Source organism: Pan paniscus, chromosome 16 (assembly GCF_029289425.2).
Source record: "Pan paniscus chromosome 16, NHGRI_mPanPan1-v2.0_pri, whole genome shotgun sequence".
NCBI lineage: Eukaryota > Metazoa > Chordata > Mammalia > Primates > Hominidae > Pan > Pan paniscus.
Genome location: NC_073265.2, coordinates 79,533,691 through 79,554,034, shown reverse-complemented (window position 1 = coordinate 79,554,034; position 20,344 = coordinate 79,533,691). Strand labels below are relative to the sequence as shown.

The following is a 20,344-nucleotide window of genomic DNA, read 5'->3' as shown; positions in this document are numbered from 1 at the left end:
TACAGACATTACCATGCATGTGAATTAAAATGCAGATCCAGTAGGTTTGCTGAGGCGCCCAGGGCTCTGCATCTCTAACTCACTACCAGGTAACGCTGATGCTGGTCCATGGACCACATATGGGGTGGCAAGGTTCACATCAAGGTTAATGAACTGTACCACCCTGGTTAAAGCCTCTTCATCCACACTGCAGGTGGCTATTTAAATGTCCTTTCTTCAGGAAAGCCTCCCCTCCCCCTCTCCATGATTACTGGCTTCTATGCCTCTGTACTTTTTCCTTTGAAGCATTTATAACCACTGTAATTAAAGAGTATTTGTGTAATTATTAGTTTAATGCCTGCCTCCCAGGGAGACTGCAAGCTTCACGAGGACGGGACCTGCACAGTGTCTAGCACATCACAGACTGCCAATGAATGAGGAGCTACTGTGGTCTGGAACAGGCTGGGCCAGCATCCTGGAGCAGGCAGGTAATGTTTACACATGTGGCAAACAGCCTCTGGTGGTATCAAGGCCAACAAGGACATTTCTTAGTTTTAAAATTCCCACTAGTTTCAAATATACGCCAACTAAACTTTAAGCTGAAAAGCAATCTTTGCCCATAAAAGGATCTCCTACATCTTTATCAAGTGCAAAATAGCCCTAATCTCACAACAGCCACTCTGCTTGAGGAACAGTTAGGCCCCTAAAATAAGCATTCCCTTATAGGCCTCACTGGGTGACCCCTCTTCAGGCACACTCCCTGACCAGCCTCCCTCTGCTGCAGACCCACAATTTCTTCTTTAGTTTTTCTGCTGCTGTCCTTCCAAGGAACCCCAAAGTGCTGAACGCCCAACTCTTTGGCATGGGCAGAGATATATGACCACATCATCGTTCCTGGGAGGCAAAGTTTGAAGTTAGACAGCCTGGGTTTAGATACCAGCTCTGTGCCCTTGGACAAGTTATTTAACTCCTCTGCCAAATGAGGATAAGAATGCAAGAGCCAGCACCTGCAAGAACTAAGAGAGACAAATACACAAAGCATGTAGCATAATTCTGGCCTAAGACACATGATTATTATTATTCTCCCTATATCCTGAGTCCAATTCAAAACCTATTGTTTTAGGCCGGGTGCAGTGGCTCACGCCTGTAATCCCAGCACTTTGGGAGGCCGAGGCGGGCAGATCACGAGGTGGAGATCAAGACCATCCTGGCCAACCTGGTGAAACCCCGTCTCTACTAAAAATATAAAAATTAGGCTGGGTGTAGTGGCGCACGCCTGTAGTCCCAGCTACTCAGGAGGCTGAGGCAGGAGAATCGCTTGAAGCCAGGAGGTGAAGGTTGCAGTAAGCTGCGATCGCGCCACTGCACTCCAGCCTGGTGAAAGAGTGAGACTCCGTCTCAAAAAAAGAAAAAAAAAAAGTCTAAAAAAACCTATTGTTTTGCACAAGTCTCCACCCAGGGGCTCCACCCCATTCAGGATCCTCTCTTCCCAGCCCCCTCCTGCCTCACCTGTCTGGAGCTTGTTTGAAGCAATGACTCACAGCACAACTCTGCAGCTCCCATCAATCACCTCCCTGTCCCTGCCTGTGTCATTCATGGGTTCCTTCTGGCAGGCAAATCTTCCCTAATGTCCAGTACATTCATTCAGCAAGTATCTACTGAGGGCCCACTATAGATCAGACCCTATTCTAGGCACAGGGGCTCCGCAATGAACAAAGCAAAGACGTCTACCCTCACAAATGTTCTAGTACATTTAACCCACAGATGGAAATCAGTTCAGGTCTTGGGTCCTTACATTCCTTCTCTTCTCTCCTGACCAATCCTAAATAAATCACATACAAGTCAAAGTATGAAGAAAGCATTCCAGATCAAAAAATGGTGTGATGTGAGAAAATCCCGATGACTAAACTGCTTCTCTGATTGTTGGACTTTGAAGAAGTCAGTGTTGAAACAGCCTGAATCACCCAGTTCCCCCTAGTTGTCTCACTGGCCAGTCACATCCTCCAGCACAGTTTGTGTAACACATCTGGAAAATGAGGCGCTCCATTTACCCAACTCATGTGTGCGGCGTGAGCGCACGGTTTCATGCTCTCATAGCTACATTCTTTGAAGTGAGCTTGATTCGGGATCCCCAGCAGTAGCAGAGACAGTGGCCTTGTAGAAACAGCACTGGGAACAGGCTCTGAAAGCTCAGGTTGAGTGCTGGCTCTGCCACTTACTGTGTAATCCTGGGTACAGAGCTTTCTTCCTGCCTCAGTTGCTTTCAGACAATCTCTAAGGCCTTCTTCCAGCTTTGAAGTCAAAGGGCTGGGAGCAACCACCATTAACAGCAGGCCCAGCACATTCACAGATTCCTTATTTCAACATAATGAGTCCTGCCCCGGGCTAGGCCCTGGCTAGGCCTGAGGAACGAGGGTATGGGAGGGGTCGGCAAGCCAGATGATGAGCCTGCGCCAAGCATCAGCACTGGTGGGGCCAGGGAGCTGACTTCACTTGTCTCCTCCAAGATGCGCTGGACTCCTCCTTTATTTATTTATTTACTCCCTTCTAGAAAGAAGTTGTGCTTCTTTCCAAACACAACTCTGCTAGAAATATCTCTGGGCCACAAGGCAAACCTAAAATAGAAGTGCAAAATCTCTGGTGGTCCCATTAGTCTCCCTTCCTCCAACTCAAAAACCATTCCAGACCTTGTCTGTCTCCTTGTCTCTAGACAGTGAGCCTAAAATAAGTCTCCTTGGTAGGAAATGCCTGGTTGGAATGCAAATGACCCAAGCCCTGAAAAAATGGCCCGCTGACCACACACCGTGGGCTGAGGACTCACCCAGGTATCAGCTCTGAGAAGACAAGCAAGTGAGCCTGGGTCCCACTTCAACTCACTGCAGCCCCCTCCACCAAGACACAGGCAACCAGGCCAGGCTGGAGGAAGAAAATGTGACCCAAACATCCAATTCCCCCTACCCAAAAGAAAGCAGCTCTATCCCCACGGCCCTCATGCAGGAAAGCCAGCTCCAGAAGGTCACTGGGGCACCAGGTGGGCACCTCTCTGGAGCTACAGATGACCGATCAGAGGTTCTGCTCCGAGACTGGCAGGTACCCAGCACAGTTACCCTGGCCTGAGGGTCAGCTGATAAAACCACTGAGAAAGTATAGAAAATAACATTCTCTTTAAAACAAATGAGAAAGGAATGGCCACTCTAGGTTTTCAGAAGTCAAAACCAGATAGCCCCATCGGCTTTGATCACATTAGGAATACACTGTCTCTTATCTAACGAGTTAAGAACGGTTTTCTTCTTCCCTTCTCCCACGTGGCCCCATTGGTTCTCTAGGCCCCCTGGTGAAGATGCAATAGGGACACAGACCCCCAGCCCTCTACTTGGCAGAAATGAACTTTGACTGGTTTTACTTACACGTGTACAAATGCAGGACTGAGAGGGCAGCTTCAAAGCTGGCTGAGTGACCCCCAAGAGCACAAAGTCCTTCTCCGCACACCTGTGGGGGAGTTTTGTGAATTTCCCAGATGCCCACAGGGACTAGTTATGTACACTGCAGGTCGATACCGGCCGGGAGTTTCCATTTTGCACAGCAAGAAAGGTGCTCAGGGTGCCCTTTGCAGGTGGGCACTCGGCCTGCAGCTCAAGGGTGGGCCATGACGTTGGTCCCTCACTGGATTGCCCGGCAGGCCTCCCTCAGACCCAGTAGGACGAGTACCTCGAAGAGTCCTTGTGATCCCAGCACTTTGGGAGGCCGGGGCGGGCGGATCACGAGGTCAGGAGTTTGAGACCAGCCTGGCCAATATGGTGAAACCCCGTCTCTCCTAAAAATAATTAAAAATTAAACGGGCGTGGTGGCGTGCGCCTGTAGTCCCAGCTATTGGGGAGGTTGAGGCAGAAGAATCGCTTGAACCCGGGAGACGGAGGCTACAGTGAGCCGAGATCGCGCCACTGCACTCCAGCCTGGGCGACAGAGCAAGACTCCATATCAAAAAAAAAGAAAAAAGAAAAGGCACCCCGGATACTGCTACGCCTTGCCCTAACCGTCTCGCAAATCCTAGAGATACATGAATGACCCTTTCAGGTTGGTTAAAATCCACACAAGCACCTCCCTGGCCTCTTAAATCTTTCCAAACTACAGCTTAGACTGGAGGGAAGCAGTTGCAGCGCCCATAAAAGTCATCTTAAAAGGCAAGTTGGAAAAAAACCCGATACGCACTAGTTAGCAAGTCCGCGGTGAAGGGGGCGGTGGCCCAAGGGCCGGATCTGCGGGATCTGTGCGCCTAGGGTGGGGAGGCTGGGGCTGCCCCGTCGGTCCCCGAGCCCGCGCGCCCACCTGGTAGCCTGAGGGCCCCGATCTGACGCTGGTGATCACGCCCCACAGCTCCATCCAATTAGGAAAATGACCGCGAGAAGACGGAGAGAGGGCGACGAGGAGGAAGGGGGGCTGAGCCGCGGGAGGCTCAAAACGGGCCGTAGGGACCCCGCCCGCCACCCCCACCCCCACGCCCCCAGCCAGCGAGCGCCGGTCCTGGGTCCCCGGCCCGCGGCGCCCCGACGCTGTCCCGGCGGAGATCCCGCGGCGCCCAGCGTGCGGCGGCCAGTGGCCCTCGGGGACGCCCCCAGCCCCGCCAGCGGCGCGCTCAGCTCTCCCCCACCCCCGGCCGGCTGGGACGCGCAACAACCCCACCCGCTCCGAGAATAAAGTTTGTGGGCAGCCGTAGGGGCGGGGCGGCGAGGGGGTGAAACTTTGAGTCCCAGGCCGGGCGTGGGGGGAGCGCACCCAGCACCGGGACACCCACGTGCGGGCCCGAGAGCCTCCGCCACCGTCGCCTCCCGGGCCTCCCGCGCCGCCGCCGCCGCCGCGACGCTTTCCTTTCATTTTTGCCTCTCTCTCTCTCTCTCTCTCATTCGCGCGCTCTCCTCCCTCTCGCCCTCTTTCGCTCGCTCCCTCCCTCTCCCTTCCCCCTCCCCCTCCTCTCCCTCCCCCCCCCACCCCAGACGCCATCTCTCCCTCTTTCCCCGGCTCTCCCTCTCTCCCTCCAGCTCTCCGGCATGAGGGAATGTGGAAGTGAAAGGAAAAGACGACATGTTTGCAGCGCGGCGCGGGCCTGCGCGCGGCCGTCCCCAGGGAGAGGCGGGGGGCGGGTCGGCCGCGGCCGCAGCGACCCACCCCCGCGCCCCCCGCGCCCCCGCCGGCCGGCAGCGCGGGGCTGCGGGGCTGGGGCTGGGGCGGGGGCGGGGGGCCGCGCGGGACACTCACCCTGGGTCCGGGCGCGGCTCCTGCGCTGGGGCCCTCGGCGGGCCGGGCCGGGCCGGGCCGGGGGCTCCTGGCTGCCCACCGCCCGGGCTGCTGCTGTGCGCCCGCCGCCCGCCTCCACGCGCGCCCGCCGCCTGCTCCTGCCGCCCTCCCTCCGGCTCCTCTCTTTCTCTCTCTCCCCCCTCCTCTCGCTCGCTCTCTCGCTCGCGCTCTCTCCCTCCCTGGAAGAAGGGAATGAGGCAGGGCTGACGTGAAGGGATGCAAAACAGCTCCTCCTAAGCCAGCTCGCAGAGGAAGAGAGAGACAGAAAAGCAGCCCTTTTATCTCTCTTTTGTTTTCTCACTTCCTTCCACCCCCAACACCCCCCTCTTGTCAGCCCAAGTTTTCTTTTCTCTTTCTACCGCAGAGGATTTTTCTTCCTTTCTTTCTCTTTCTTTCGGTTCAACTCTCCCACTCGAATTGAAAGCCTGAAGGGTTTTCTTTCTCCTGTTTTTTTCTTCCCTCTTTTCTTCCTTCTTCCTCCTTTCTTATTTCTCTAAAAGGGTTTTGTTTGCTGTGGGAGTTTCGTTTGAAAATCAAGTCACGCCTTTTTTCCTTCTTTTCTTTCTTTCTCTCTCTTTTTCTTTTTCTCCTCTCAGCAGAAAAGGGGAACAAAGATTAACTGAAGCGGGGGAGAGGCAGACCTCGCTTGGAAATGGGGGGCCCGGCCCTGTCCGGTACAAAGGGGGCCCGGGGGCCCTGCGCCCCGCCCCCCTCAAGGGAAGCCAGGGGCGTCCTCTGGAGAGGAGAGCCGGTGGGGGTGTGGGGCACGGGTGCGGCTCCTGGGTGCCGGTTCCTTCCCAAGTGCGAGCGAGGGCCGCCGAGCCCGCCCCTCCCCAGCCAGAGGTGGCAAGCTGGGTGTGTGTGCTTCACTTATGTATTTTTAAAGTAGGCAGATGGGCCTGGAACAAACATCCCTGCAGCGCACTGAACAGCAAAAGCCTTTAAACAGCTGTTAGCAGAGCCCTGGACGGCCTGACTCGAGGGAGCGGCGCGGGCTCCGAGCGCCAGGGCCCGGGTGGAGAAGGGGCTCAGGGCAGCTGCTGGGATCGGCGGGCTGGCGGGTTCCCCGAGCCCAGGGCCTGGGCCTCGGCCCCCGGGCGCACTGCTGGGGGGCGCCGAGGCGTGGTCGCTGGCAGCGCGGCCGTCAGGTCCCTCTCGGCTCCCTGAGGGGCCGCGGGGTTTGGCACAGCCTCGCCGCCCTCCAGCTCCGGCGCAGGCCGGACACCAGGCCTCCAACCTCCAGAACACCCGCCACTCCGAGCCGTTTCTCGACTCCAACGCAGGGCGGGTCCGGAGCCCTCGGACAGAGCCGGGCAGTGCCGCCAGGAAGGGTCAATTATTCATGGGGCGCCCGGGCGTGCTCCCAAGACCTGCTCTGTCCTCGGGTTCTCCGGAGGAGTGGGGAGAAGACGGGGGAAAGTTCCCAGAGCAAAGTTGGTCACATTTCTCATTTTCCCAAGTAAGTATTGAGCACCTGCTGGATGCCGGGCCCTCGGACTGGGGCTGCAGCCAGGGGGAGAAACGTGAGGTCTCGGTGGGCCCCGAGAGCAAACGCAGGGAACAATGCAAGGGAAGCTGCGGCTCAGGACCAGGTCACCGGGAGGAAGGAAAGCCTGGATCCTCTCCCCTCCCTCTTCCCTTCCTTCCCTTCCCTTCCTTCCTCCCGGCTGCATCTCCTTGGCTCCACCCCTTCTCCTCATCAATTCCTCCCACACTTCCCTGCTCTCCCTGGCTTTTCACTGAAGGGTCCCTTCTCCCAGGGAGGAGCAGATGCTGAGCCCCATTGTCTCTCCCCCAGTGACTGCAGCCTCCCGGGGACAGGACCTGCCACTCCTCACCCCTCCCCCCAGCCCTGAGCCCTGGGCCTTTAGAAACGAGAGCCCCAAGGCCACGGCCCCTCGCCCCACCCTAAACCAGCTCCTGGTGCTCTGAGCTATGACTCCAGTCACTCAGAACACATTTGTCTCTGACTAGGAGTGAGAAAACAGTAGCCTGAGAGTTTGGTTCAACAAGAAGGACACCATGGTTTTTTAACATCAGCACCCTGAGCCCCCAATGACCCCAGAGCCTTTGCCCAGGTCCTGCAGGAAGCCACATTTCCGTCATCACTTGCACCCTCCCACTTAGTACACCCAAGCTGTATCCTCCAAAAAAGCAGAATGCAGCTCTTAGAGCCAAGCATTCATTTAACAAATGCTTACTGAGTACCTACCCTGTGCCAGCTAAGGTGCTGGCTGCTAAGGACCGAATCATCAGCAAGACGCAGTCCTTGCTTTGGCCTTTGGCTTTGCAGGCGAAGGAGCAAGAAAAGAAGACAGGCAACCTCAGTGCCATGCGATACAGGCAAGAGTGAACCAAGAAAGCTCCTAAGAGGGTGCTTGGACTAAGGTGGTCAGGTGTGGCTTCCTGGAGGAGGTCGTGTCTAGATTAGGCTGTGCTAGCCAAATGCATGGGAGAGAACAGTCTGTCCAAAGGCCCCAGGGCAAGACGGCACATTATTACAGGTTCTTAGAACTGTCAAGAGTTGAAGTGTTTACTGCAGCTTAGAATACAAGTGGGTGGGGGGAGAGTGAGGATAGAGCACAAGTGGGAAAAAGGGGAGGGTGTCAGGGAAATGTTCAGATTTTAGCCCCTCCCACTTGCTAACTTCATGAATGTAAATGAATAACATAACTTCAGTGAATAACTTCGACTTAATTTCGGGACATATAAAATGCAGGTAAGAAGACCTGTGGATTGCAGAGACAGTGTCTTAGTTTAAGGGCCCAGGCTTACCTGCTGCATATTCCTGGGCAAGTCAACCTCTCTAACTTTTCTGTAAAATAGGGATAAAAATACCTGCTTCACAGTTTGTTGTGAGGCTCAAACCCTACACCTAGCATGGTGTCCGGTACATAAGCACCAATCCCTGGTAGCTTTTATTTACTATTACTACAAATCAGGGAGTGACTGGGTAGTGCCCCGATGACCTGGAAATAAGATTACGTTCAGGGTTGAAACCAGAGTGACTCACCACACCAGAAACATGATGAGCTGGCTGAGGGGGAAGCATTCCTTCAAAGATGACCAGTGTCCCACTGGGTGGCTGGGATTGGTGAACACCACATCCGATCAAGATGGCCAGGTGGCTTCTCAGGAACATGACCAGAGCTTGATGACTGGTTATCAAGGCCCAGCCTGATCAGCAGAGTTGTAGCCTGCCTGAGGAACAAATAGGAATCAGGAGAGGATGGGCCTCATGAAATCCAGGAAGGCCCCTGGGAGCAGGCACCTGGCTATGTTTGCTCAGGAGAGAGACGTAATCACAGAAGTTTGCACTGGAGGAGCAGGGGAGGGATAGGGGGTGATTATTGACTTCTCCACAACGTGATTTAAAGCTCCCAAAACCTCTTAGTCCTTTGGTTGGATTATTGGTTCTCCAAGTGACCTGCACATGAACTTGGCACCAGCCAAATGCCCTCAAGGATCCAGGCAGATACCACAGCTCCAGTTCCTGCTTTGTAAACATTTTACACTTCTATTATTTCTTTCGTGAGTGGGAGTCTCGCTCTGTCACCCATGCTGGAGTGCAGTGGCACGATCTTGGCTCACTGCAACCTCCGCCTCCTGGGTTCAAGCGATTCTCTTGCCTCAGCCTCTCGAGTAGCTGGGATTACAGGTATGTGCCACCACACCCAGCTAATTTTTTTTTATTTTTAGTAGAGACAGGGTTTTGCCCTGTTGACCAGGCTGGTCTCAAACTCCTGACCTCAGGGGATCTGCCTGCCTCGGCCTCCCAAAGTGCTAGGATTACAGGCATGAGCCACTGCGCCCAGCCCTCTGTTATTTCTTTACAACACAAGTTCATTGTGAAAGAATTTGAAAACGAACCCTATCTAGAGACATATTTCGGTGTATATCCTTGGACATTTTATATCCTAGTGGCTACATTTAAGTGCACACCATAATAAAACTGTACAAAGTCAATATCATTAAACAAATGATGACTCTATGTATAAGCATGTTATTTTTACAAAATTAACAAAAATGGCATAACACTACACCTACTGAATTGCAGCTACTTTCACCCGGTATATGTCACAAATTATCTTCTGGTCTGTAAACATCCACATTCTTCTTTGGATACAGGGTCTTGCTCTGTCACCCAGGTTGGATTACAGTGGCATGATCATAGCTCACTGCAGCCTCGAACTTCTGGGCTCAAGCCATCCTCCCACCTCAGCCTCCCGAGTAACTAGGGTTACATTTGTGTGCCACCATGCTCGGCTGTATTTTTTATTTTTGTTTTTTGGTACAGACTGGGTCTCGCTATGTTGCCCAGGCTGGTCTCGAACTCCTAGGTTCAAGCAATCCTCCTGCCTCAGCCTCTCAAAGTGTGGGGATTACTGGCATAAGCCACCTCACCCAGCCCACATTGTCATTCTTAGTGAATGATATTATTCCATGGTATGTGTGTATCTTAATTTGTTTAAACAAATTGTTAGACTCATGGGATGTTTGCAGGTTTTTCACTTTTATGAACCTGCTTTGATAAACATACCTGTGCAGCCACCTTAGTGCTAGGTTGGGCTAAGCACTTTATTTGAGGTAGGTGTCATTATCATTTTACAGATGAGGAGGCTGAGGCACAGAAAAGCTTAAAAACTTCCTAAGGTCACTACCATGGAGTGTCTGAGCCAGAATGTGTAGATAGGGTTTCCCTTTGGGAATTCTCTTTCAGCATCTGTTTTCCCCTCTTTAGAGTCTCCTCCACTTTCCATACCAATTTCCTCTCTTACAGATTACCTCCCTGTGAGAACCTGTCTGGACAGGTGACCCACTTCCTTTTGTGACACCTTTTTAACTTAAATAATGCCCACCTTCTAGGGTTGTTGGGAGAAGTGGAAGCCGATAATATATGATGTGTAATGTATGATACTGTATTTTATAAATTTCAAAGCCTATGTGAACATTAGAAGGTCCCAGTGAGGCCCTAAGCTTGCAGACATCACTATTTAGCCAAATCTCCTGACTTGCCCAAACCCAGCAAGGAATCCTCCAGATTCACACCAGAGAGAAAGAAATCAGCTTTTTTGATACAAAAGCAGTAAATGGAGGTCTCCCCTGGGCATTTCAGAAGCCCCAAAGCTGCCTCCCTAGAGCTGAAATTCAAAGGTAGGTTTATAATTATAAGGTTTATTAATCCTGATTTCCCTGATAGAGGATACATTCCTGCTGCAGACCTTTTCTGAGAATCCCAGGAATCTTGTAAGCTGAGAAAAGGGATGAAACACAGCTCTTCAACGTTTCAGTCGACATGTTCACTAGAGTAATTTGCTGGGAGATTAGCAGGTGATTATTAATATCTGCTTCTTTCATTGCCAGAACCAAACAAACATTTTAAAAGATATTATTGGCTTTGCAATATCTAATATTCAACTTTTAATATCAAGACTCCCAACAGGAATCCAGCCAATGAAAGGCGAGGACCCCAAGGTTCAACTAGACAGGCGCTGCAGAAAGCAGAGGTGGACCTAGGGCTCCTAAAAGGCTGGTCTTAGCGGAAATGGCATGGGGGTTGGGAACTGGTAGAGAGTCACTGAGAGCTAAGCTCTAAGTGCCCACAGAAGATGCACTGGGCAGCAATTCAAAATCCTCAGAAGGACCGGGTGCGGTGGTTCACGCCTGTAATCCCAGCACTTTGGGAGGGTGAGGTGGGCGGATCACTTCAGGTCAGGAGTTCAAGACCAGCCTGGCCAACATGGTGAAACCCTGTCCCTACTAAAGATACAAAAATTAGCTGGGTGTGGTGGCATGCGCCTGTAGTCCCAGCTACTCGGGAGGCTGAGGCAGGAGAAATGCTTGAGCCTGGGAAACAGAGGTTGAAGTGAGCCGAGATCGCGCCACCACACTGCAGCCTGGGTGACAAAGCAAGATCTTCTTAAAAAAAAAATTAAATTAAAATTAAAATTAAAAAATAAACAATAAAAAAAATCCTCAGAAGTATAGTAACAATTTAGGAATACTCAGGGTTTTTGGGGAAAACCCAAAGAAAGCATAAGTTTGTGTGGATAGATGGGATGAACATGTGACTTACAAATTATTAGTCCAGGAGTAATGAAAGGGTGCATGAAATAATCCACCTCCTCTGACCTCCCCTGGTGATCGAGGGTGCACAGTTACATGGCTTTATTCCCATCATGGCTTGAACCAATTAGTTAATTAATCCTATACACATAAATTTAAGAATAAAAATATGCCAAAAGAAACATGGGTCATTACAACTGCCAGCTTCACCGAAGAGTTACAAATAAATTAAATGTAAAAGCCACAGTGATGATACTTATGGCTACAGGAGGGCAAATTGGTACAAAGCCTGGAAAATAATTGGATATGAAAGATCAAGAGAAGCTTAAAAATTTATACCCTTTGATTCAGTAACTCGAATTCTAGAAATCTGTTTTTGAGAGAAATAATCAGCAATGTGAACAAAGATGTGTTACGCATGTTTATGAAAGTATTATTTATATTGGCAAAAGTTAAAAATAGGAAAAAAGAAGGAAAGAAAGAAGGAAATAATCTAAATATCCAAAAATGATGGAAATGTTTAAAGAAGTTATGTCATGAACATCTGATGTAATACTATATAAGCTATTAAAAATCATGTTTTTGAAGAATAATGACTTGGGAAGTGTTTGTAATATGCTGAGTGAAATATAAAATTGCATATGCATCAGAATTATATATATTTAAAATTTGGTATATACATGTATACTTATCCGGAAAAATGCATGTAAAATGCCTGGAAGAAAATATACAAGTTTTTAAAAAGTTATTTCTGGCTGGGCGCAGTGGCTTACACCTGTAATCCCAGCACTTTGGGATGCCAAGTTGGGCAGATCACGTGAGGTCAGGAGTTTGAAACCAGCCTGGCCAACATGGTGAAACCCTGTCTCTACTAAAAATACAAAAAATTAGCCAGGTGTGGTGGTGCATGCCTGTTATCCCAGCTACTCAGGAGGCTGAGGCAGGAGAATCACTTGAACCCAGGAGGCAGAGGTTGTGGTGAGCCGAGATCACGCCATTACACTCCAGCCTGGGTGACAGAGTGAGACTCTATCTAAAAAAAAAAAAAAAAAAAAAAAAAAAAAAAAAAAAAAATTATTTCTGTTTCTTGAAATTATAGGTGATTTAATTTTCTTCTTTATCCCTTAGTGTACTTGCCCAACTTCTTTTTTGTTTCTTTTTCTTCCTTCCTTCCTTCTTTCCTTCCTTCCTTCTTTCTTTTTCTTTCTATTCTCTCTCCTTCCTTCCTTCCTTTCTTTTTCTTTCTTTCGTTTTTAGAGACAGGGTATTGCTCTGTCACCCAGGCTGTAGTGCAGTGACACAATCCTGGCTCACTGCAGCCTTGAACTCCTGGGCTCCAGCAGTCCTCCTGCCTTGGCCTCCCAAAGTGCTGGGATTATAGGCATGAGCTATCACGGCTGGCCCTATTTGCCAAATTTCTATAATTATTATATATTTTTTCTCTTTCTTGAGCAAGGTGTATTTATTTTTCTTTTTTTCCTCTCCTGGATTATTAAGGTATAATTGGCATTAAAAAATACACATAATTAATGTATACAATCTGTGAGTTTGGACGTATGTATATACTCCTGTGACAGTCACCACAGTCAGTATATCCATCACCTCCAAAAGTTTCCTTGAACCCCTTTGTTGTTCGTTTTGTTTGTTTGATTGTTTGTTTCTGTGGTAAGAATGATTATATTAATTTTGAACAATAAATTATATATTTAGGAAACAAGGTCTAGGCTTATGGTTCACTTCATAGTCAGTGGTGAGAAGGCCTAGGCCAGGCCTTCAAGGAGCTTCCAATCTTCAGGAGAAACAGCCATGCAAACAGAAGTGATGCTGCAGAGTGCAATTATTTCTCCTCCCTTGGAAATGTTTGAAACCTAGGAGGAAAGAGGAACCAGCGTTTTGGTTGCTGATGATTTGGGCTCTGGGTTGAATAGACTATCTATTGTGAAAGTGTATTGTGCAAAAAGAGAATAGAGCTTTTTGTGAAGGGAGATAAAGAGGGTGTAGGGTGGGAATGAGGAGGATGGGGAAGGAGGGGGCAGGGCCAGGCAGATCCCTGAGAGGCCTGGAAGCACTTATCCTGTGGGTGGACTTCAGGGCTGCCCAAAAGTCCCTCCAAGTTGTCCTCCCCACACTGCACATGGGTCTTGGTGTCCAGGGCCAGCCTGGTAGCTGGCATCACATTCATGACAGGAGTTCAGTAAATGTTTATTGCCCATAAGAATACATGAGTGTGGCTCACACCTGTGATCCCAGCACTTTGGGAGGCCGAGGCGGGTGGATCACAAGGTCCGGAGATCGAGACCATCCTGGCTAACATGGTGAAACCTTGTCTCTACTAAAAATACAAAAAATTAGCCAGGCATGGTGGTGGGCACCTGTAGTCCCAGCTACTCAGGAGGCTGAGGCAGGAGAATGGCGTGTACCCGGGAGGTGGAGCTTGCAGTGAGCCGAGATCACGCTACTGCACTCCAGCCTGGGCAACATAGCGAGACTCTGTCTCGAAAAAAAAAAAAAAAAGAACACGTGATACATGAATAAAGGCTGGGTGCAGTGGCTCACACCTGTGATCCCAGCGCTTTGGGAGGCCGAGGCAGGCAGATCACGAGGTCAGGAGTTCGAGACCAGCCTGACCAACGTGGTGAAACCCTGTCTCCACTAAAAATACAAAAATTAGCCAGGCATGGTGGCGTGCGTCTGTAATCCCAGCCACTCAGGAGGCTGAGGCAGGAGAATCACTTGAACTCAGGAGGCGGAGGTTGCAGTGAACTGAGATCATACCACTGCACTCCAGCCTGGAGGATAGAGTGAGACTCCATTTAAAAAAAAAAAATGCACGAATGAATGAACATGTAACATCAGGAATCACTCCCATGATTTCTTTTAAGGCATTAATAAAACAGTCTGAAAGACTGTGAAGCTGTGATGATGGGCAAGACAGGAGGGGAATTTAGCCTTTTTTGGGGGGACATGGTCTCACTCCGTCTCCCAGGCTGAAGTGCAGTGGTGCAATCACAGCTCATTGCAGTCTCGACCTCCTGGGCTCAAGCCATCCTGCCATATCAGACTCCCCAGTAGTTGAGACTGCAGGTGCACGCCCAGCTAATTTTTTATTTTTGTAGAGACAGGATCTCACTATGTTGCCCAGGCTGGAGATATTTTCTTAAGTGAGAAATGGAGGTATAGAATGCCTGGCTATGCAGCAGCAGCACCATCTGGGCAGAGGGCGGAGAGGAATGCCGTAGGGTGAGGGTTTTGCTGTGTTGAATCTTCAGACATGAATTCTCTTTTTGTCCCCTTCCTTTGCTTTTATTCTTCGTTCAATCAACAAACATTTGTTGTGACCTGACGACGTACTGGCCACCATCAAGGGTCTCCCAGGCAACCAAGGATGACAGATGTACACTGACTTATACAGTAGCAGAAGAGGTGTATCCTCTCAGCTCTTCTCTGTAGGAAGGAGGCCGTCCTGTAAGAGGTGATGTTTAGGCCGGGCACGGTGGCTCACGCCTGTAATCCCAGCACTCTGGGAGGCCAAGGCGGGCAGATCACGAGATCAGGAGCTTGAGACCAGCCTGACGAACATGGTGAAACCCCGTCTCTACTAAAAATACAAAAAATTAGCCTGGCGTGGTGGCGCGCCTGTAATCCCAGCCACTCAGGAGGCTGAGGCAGGAGAATCGCTTGAACCTGGGAGGTGGAGGTTGCAGTGAACTGAGATCGTGCCACTACACTCCAGCCTGTCACCGACTCTGTGACAGAGTGAGACTCCATCACTCCATCTCAAAAAAAAACAAAAAAACAAACAAAAAAAAGAGGTGATGTTTAAACCGAGTCGAAAGAAAAGTGGGAGGCTGCTCAGCAAAGCAGTAAGGACAAGATGTGGAGCAGGGGGAATGGATTTTGGAAACATGTAACCTCTCTGAGCCCCCGTTTCCTGCTCTGAAGAATCCTACCTCACCACTGAATGAGATAATATATGCAAGGTACCTAGCATGGGTCCTGGCCGATAGTAGGTACTGAAGAAGTCAGTTCTTTGTCCCTTCAGTATCAAAATCAGTTCCTCTTTGAAGTTTACTTTCCGTTCACATTTTGTTCTTTTCCCCAGTTCCTCTAGATATCTTGACTGTTGGCTTGGGCCTTGAAGTTACTCAGATGATTTTCCAAGATCTGGAAAATAATTTAAAACACTATCATATTTTCCATCACAAAGAAAATCCCAATAAATTTGAAGATACAGGTGTCATATAGATCACATTCCCTGTTCACATATGCTAAAATTAGAAATTAATGTTAGAGTCTGTGTGAAATTTGTGACTGTGAAATTTGTGGCAGTGAAAACAATTAAAAAATAAAAATAATTAACTTTAGAAATCAGCTATTAAAAATTCTCCAGACCAGGCACGGTGGCTCACACCTGTAATCCCAACATTTTGGGAGGCCAAGGCGAGTGGATCACTTGAGTCCAGGAGTTTGAGACCAGGCTGGGCAATGTGGTGAGACTCCATCTCTATAAAAACAAAAATACAAAAATTAGCTGGGTGTGGTGGTGCACACCTGTAGTCCCAGCTACTCGGGAGGCTGAGGTGGGAGCATGGCTTGAGCCTGGGAGGTTGCACAGTGAGCTGAGATTATACTTCTGCACTTCAGCCTGGGTGATAGAGTGAGTCCCTGACTCAAAAAAATAAAAAAAATCTCCAAAATTGCTTTTGGATAAAGTAAGAAATCAAGAATAAAGTGTTTTTTGTTTTTGTTTTTGTTTTGGAGACGGAGTCTCGCTCTGTCACCCCGGCTAGAGTGCAGTGGCACGATCTCGGCTCACCCCGCAGTCTCCGCCTGCCGCTTCACACCATTCTCCTTCCTCAGTCTCCCAAGTAGCTGGGACTACAGGCGCCCGCCACCATGCCTGGCTAATTTTTTTTTTTTGTATTTTTAGTAGAGACGGGGTTTCACCGTGTTAGCCAGGATGGTCTCCATCTTCTGACCTCGTGACCCACCCGCCTCGGCCTCCCAAAGTGCTGGGATTACAGGCGTGAGCCACCGCGCCCGGCCAATAAAGTGTTAATTTAGAAAATAACACAGGCTGGGCACGGTGGCTCACGCCTGTAATCCCAGCACTTTGAGAGGCCAAGATGGGAAGACTGTGTGAGGTCAGGAGTTCCATACTAGCCTGGCCAACAAAGCAAGACCCCATCTCAACAACAACAAAAAAGAGAAAATAACACAAACAAGAATTGTACCTGTGAATGGAATATTGTTGACAATAAAAAAAAGGACTGGGCTGGGTGCAGTGGCTCATGCCTGTAATTCCAGCACTTTGGGAAGTCAAGGCAGGAGGATCACTTGAGCCCAGGAGTTTTAAACTAGACTGGGCAACATGGCGAAACCCTGTCTCTACTAAAAATACAAAAATTAGCCAGGTGTGGTGGTGCACGCCTGTAATCCCAGCTACTTGGGAGGCCGAGGCACAAGAATTGCTTGAACCCAAGAAGAACAGGTTGCAATGAGCCAAGAGTAAGCCACTGCCCTCCAGCCTGTGCAACAGAGTGAGACTTTGTCTCAGAAAAATAAAACAAGAAAAAGTAAAATATGGCCCTATTTAATGATTATTGGGAATGTTGCAAATTGTATACAGTTAAGAATGTTCAAATAAATTAAAAATAAAGAATTTTTTTAAAAAAGAATTGCACCCGGCCAGGCACGGTGGCTCACGCCTGTAATCCCAGAACTTTGGGAGGCTGAGGCGGGCGGATCATGAGCTCAGGAGATCGAGACCATCCTGGCTAACACGGTGAAACCCCGTCTCTACTAAAAATACAAAAAATTAGCCAGGCATGGCGGCGGGTACCTGTAGTCCCAGCTACTCGGGAGGCTGAGGCAGGAAAATGGCGTGAACCCGGGAGGCGGAGCTTGCAGTGAGCCGAGATTGAGCCACTGCACTCCAGCCTGGGGGACAGAGTGAGACTCTGTCACAAAAAAAAAAAAAAAAAAACTTCACCCATGAAAACCAAAAGTATACATGCAAAACTTTACTCAAAAATGTATTTAGCCGGGCGCGGTGGCTCACGCCTGTAATCCCAACACTTTGGGAGGATGAGGCAGGCAGATCACTTGAGGCCAGGAGTTCAAGACCAGCCTGACCAATATGGTGAAACCCCGTTTCTACTAAAAATACAAAAATTGGCCGGGCGAGGTGTCGTATGCCTGTAGTCCCAGCTACTCGGGAGGTTGAGGCAGGAGAATCACTTGAACCCCAGAGGCAGAGATTGCAGTGAGCTGAGACATGCCACTACACTCCAGGCTAAGCAACAGACTGGGACTTCACCTCAATTTAAAAAAAAAAGTATTTAGATTTTAAAATAATTGTATTATTAAACCCAGAAAAAGTTAAATAAACAAAATAATCATTCATGTAACAATCTAAAATATTAAATCTAAAAATATTAAAAAACAAAATCCTAAGATGAGGAAGGAAGACATGAATAAATTAGAAAACAGAAAAACAGAATTAACACATATGTCTTTCAGCTGGTTTTTTTTTTTTTTAAGAGACAGGTCTTGCTCTGTGGCTCAGGCTGGAGGGCGGTGATGAGATTGGAGCTCACTTGCAGCCTCAAGTTCATTACCTGCTTTACCTCACTATCCTATTAGGTGGATACTATCAATTCCAGCTTCCTGGGACCATCGACAAGTTAATTAATTAATTAATTAATTATTATTGTTTAGAGACAAGGTCTCGCTCTGTTGCCCAGATTGGTCTCAAAGTCCAGAGCTCAAGTAAGTCTCTCACCTTGGCTTCTCAAAGTGCTGGGATTACAGACGTGGCCCAGCAAGTGTTTCATTTTGTTTTGTTTTGTTTTTGAGACAGAGTATCGCTCGGTCACCCAGGCCGGAGTGCAATGGCATGATCTCGGCTCACTGCAACCTCCACTTCCCAGGTTCGATCGATTCTTCAGCCTCAACCTCCCAAGTAGCTGGGATTACAGGCGTACCCACCACACCTGGCTAATTTTTCTATTTTTAGTAGAGACGGGGTTTCACCATGTTGGCCAGGCTGGTCTTGAACTCCTGAACTTAGGTGATCCACACCCCTCCCCGCCGGCCTCCCAAAGTGCTGGGATTACAGGTGTGAGCCACTGTGCCCAACCAAGTGGATTTTTAAAGGAAAATATGAGACAGTTCCTAAGTTGTTTACCAAGAATTTACATTAAAATAACATTAACTATTGATTTGCTGTACATTTTTTTATCACAAATTCCAGCAACATAGATATGATGGTTAAGGCAGGTATTCAGGAAACTACAGGAAAGAAAAGAAAGAACAAAATGCCAGACTGCTCTAAGCTGTTTTTCTTCTCTCAATTCTCCCTTTTGATAGATATATTTCTCTTCCAAAGGCATTGAGGATCAACATTGTAGGTTTAAGTTTGTCCCACATCGTTGGGAAGGCTCATTCCCAGGTAATAATGTCCCACATAGGAGGGAAAAAGGAGAGATACTATTGCTTAAGAATTTAGTGAATTCTTGGGCCAGGCACAGTGGCTCACGCCTGTAATCCCAACACTTTGGGAGGCCGAGGCAGGTGGATCACCTGAGATCAGGAGTTCGAGACCAGCCTGACCAACGTGGAGAAACCCCATCTCTACTAAAAATACAAACTTAGCCGGGTGTGGTGGTGCATACCTATAATCCCAGCTACTTGGGAGGCTGAGGCAGGAGCATTGCTTGAACCTGGGAGGCGGAAGTTGCGGTGAGCCGAGATCGCACCAGCCTGGGCAACAAGAATGAAACTCCATCTCAAAAAAGAAAAAGAAAAAAGAAAAGAAAAAAAGAATTTAGTGAATTCTCAAGGCCTAATTGATTAGCAGCACAAAGGGACATAGCAATGGGCTCTCAGGCCAGTCACCCTCCACCTACAAGCGAGCCAAGGCATGTTGGTTGGATCATTTCTTTTTTCTTTCTTTCTTTCTTTCTTTCTTTTTTTTTTTTTTTTTCCTGAGACAGGGTCTTGCACTGTCACCCAGGCTGGAGTGCAAAGTGCGATCATAGGTCACTGCCACCTTGACCTGGGCTCAAGTGATCCCCCTGTCTCAGCTTCCCAAGTAGCTGGCACTACAGGGGCATGCCACCATGCCTGGCTTATTTTTAAATTTTTTGTAGAGATGGGGGTCCCACTATGTTGCCCAGGCTGGTCTCAGACTCTTGGGCCCAAGCCATCTCCCACCTCAGCCTTCCAAAGTTCTGGGATTGCAGGCGTGTGCTAGTGGCACAGCTGAATCATTTCTAAGTGTCTAGCTATCACGATATCATGACTAGTTGTTTAATTGTTGACTTTAGATATCTAGAAATACAAAGCATTGTCAATTTAAGAGTAAAAAATATGCTCTCCCCTCTCCCCTCTCCCCTCTCCCCTCTCCCCTCTCCCCTCCCCCCCTCCCCTCCCCCCTCTCCCCTCTCCCCTCCCCCCTCTCCCCTCTCCCCTCTTTCCACGGTCTCCCTCTGATGCCAAGCCGAAGCTGGACGGTACTGCTGCCATCTCAGCTCACTGCAACCTCCCTGCCCGATTCTCCTGCCTCAGCCTGCCGAGTGCCTGCGATTGCAGGCGTGCGCCGCCATGCCTGACTGGTTTTCGTATTTTTTTGGTGGAGACGGGGTTTCGATGTGTCGGCTGGGCTGGTCTCCAGCTCCTAACCGCGAGTGATCCGCCAGCCTCAGCCTCCCGAGGTGCCGGGATTGCAGACGGAGTCTCGTTAACTCAGTGCTCAATGGCGCCCAGGCTGGAGTGCAGTGGCGTGATCTCGGCTCGCTACAACCACCTCCCAGCCGCCTGCCTTGGCCTCCCTAAGTGCCGAGATTGCAGCCTCTGCCTGGCAGCCACCCCGTCTGGGAAGTGAGGAGCGTCTCCGCCTGACTGCCCATCGTCTGGGATGTGAGGAGCCCCTCTGCCTGGCTGCCCAGTCTGGAAAGTGAGGAGCGTCTCTGCCCGGCCGCCATCCCATCTAGGAAGTGAGGAG

The 20,344-nt window shown here is 49.4% G+C and overlaps 1 protein-coding gene across 4 annotated transcripts in view; it reads right to left on the bottom strand.

Moving 5' to 3' along the window:
* ZNF710 (zinc finger protein 710) overlaps window positions 1–6,647 on the bottom strand; it is an 81,993-nt gene extending 75,346 nt beyond the window's left edge. The window contains exons 1-2 of one of the 4 annotated variants that reach the window (XM_055098863.2): window positions 5,233–6,647; window positions 3,387–3,468 (exon numbers count right to left, since the gene is read on the bottom strand). The gene's annotated coding sequence lies outside the window, so the exon portion shown is untranslated. Of the gene's footprint in view, window positions 1–3,386; window positions 3,469–4,188; window positions 4,344–5,232 lie in introns of those variants that run through there. The other 3 variants (XM_024925595.4, XM_034939419.3, XM_008973897.5) reach the window with 3 other exon arrangements.
* Between the last annotated feature and the right edge of the window lie 13,697 nt (window positions 6,648–20,344).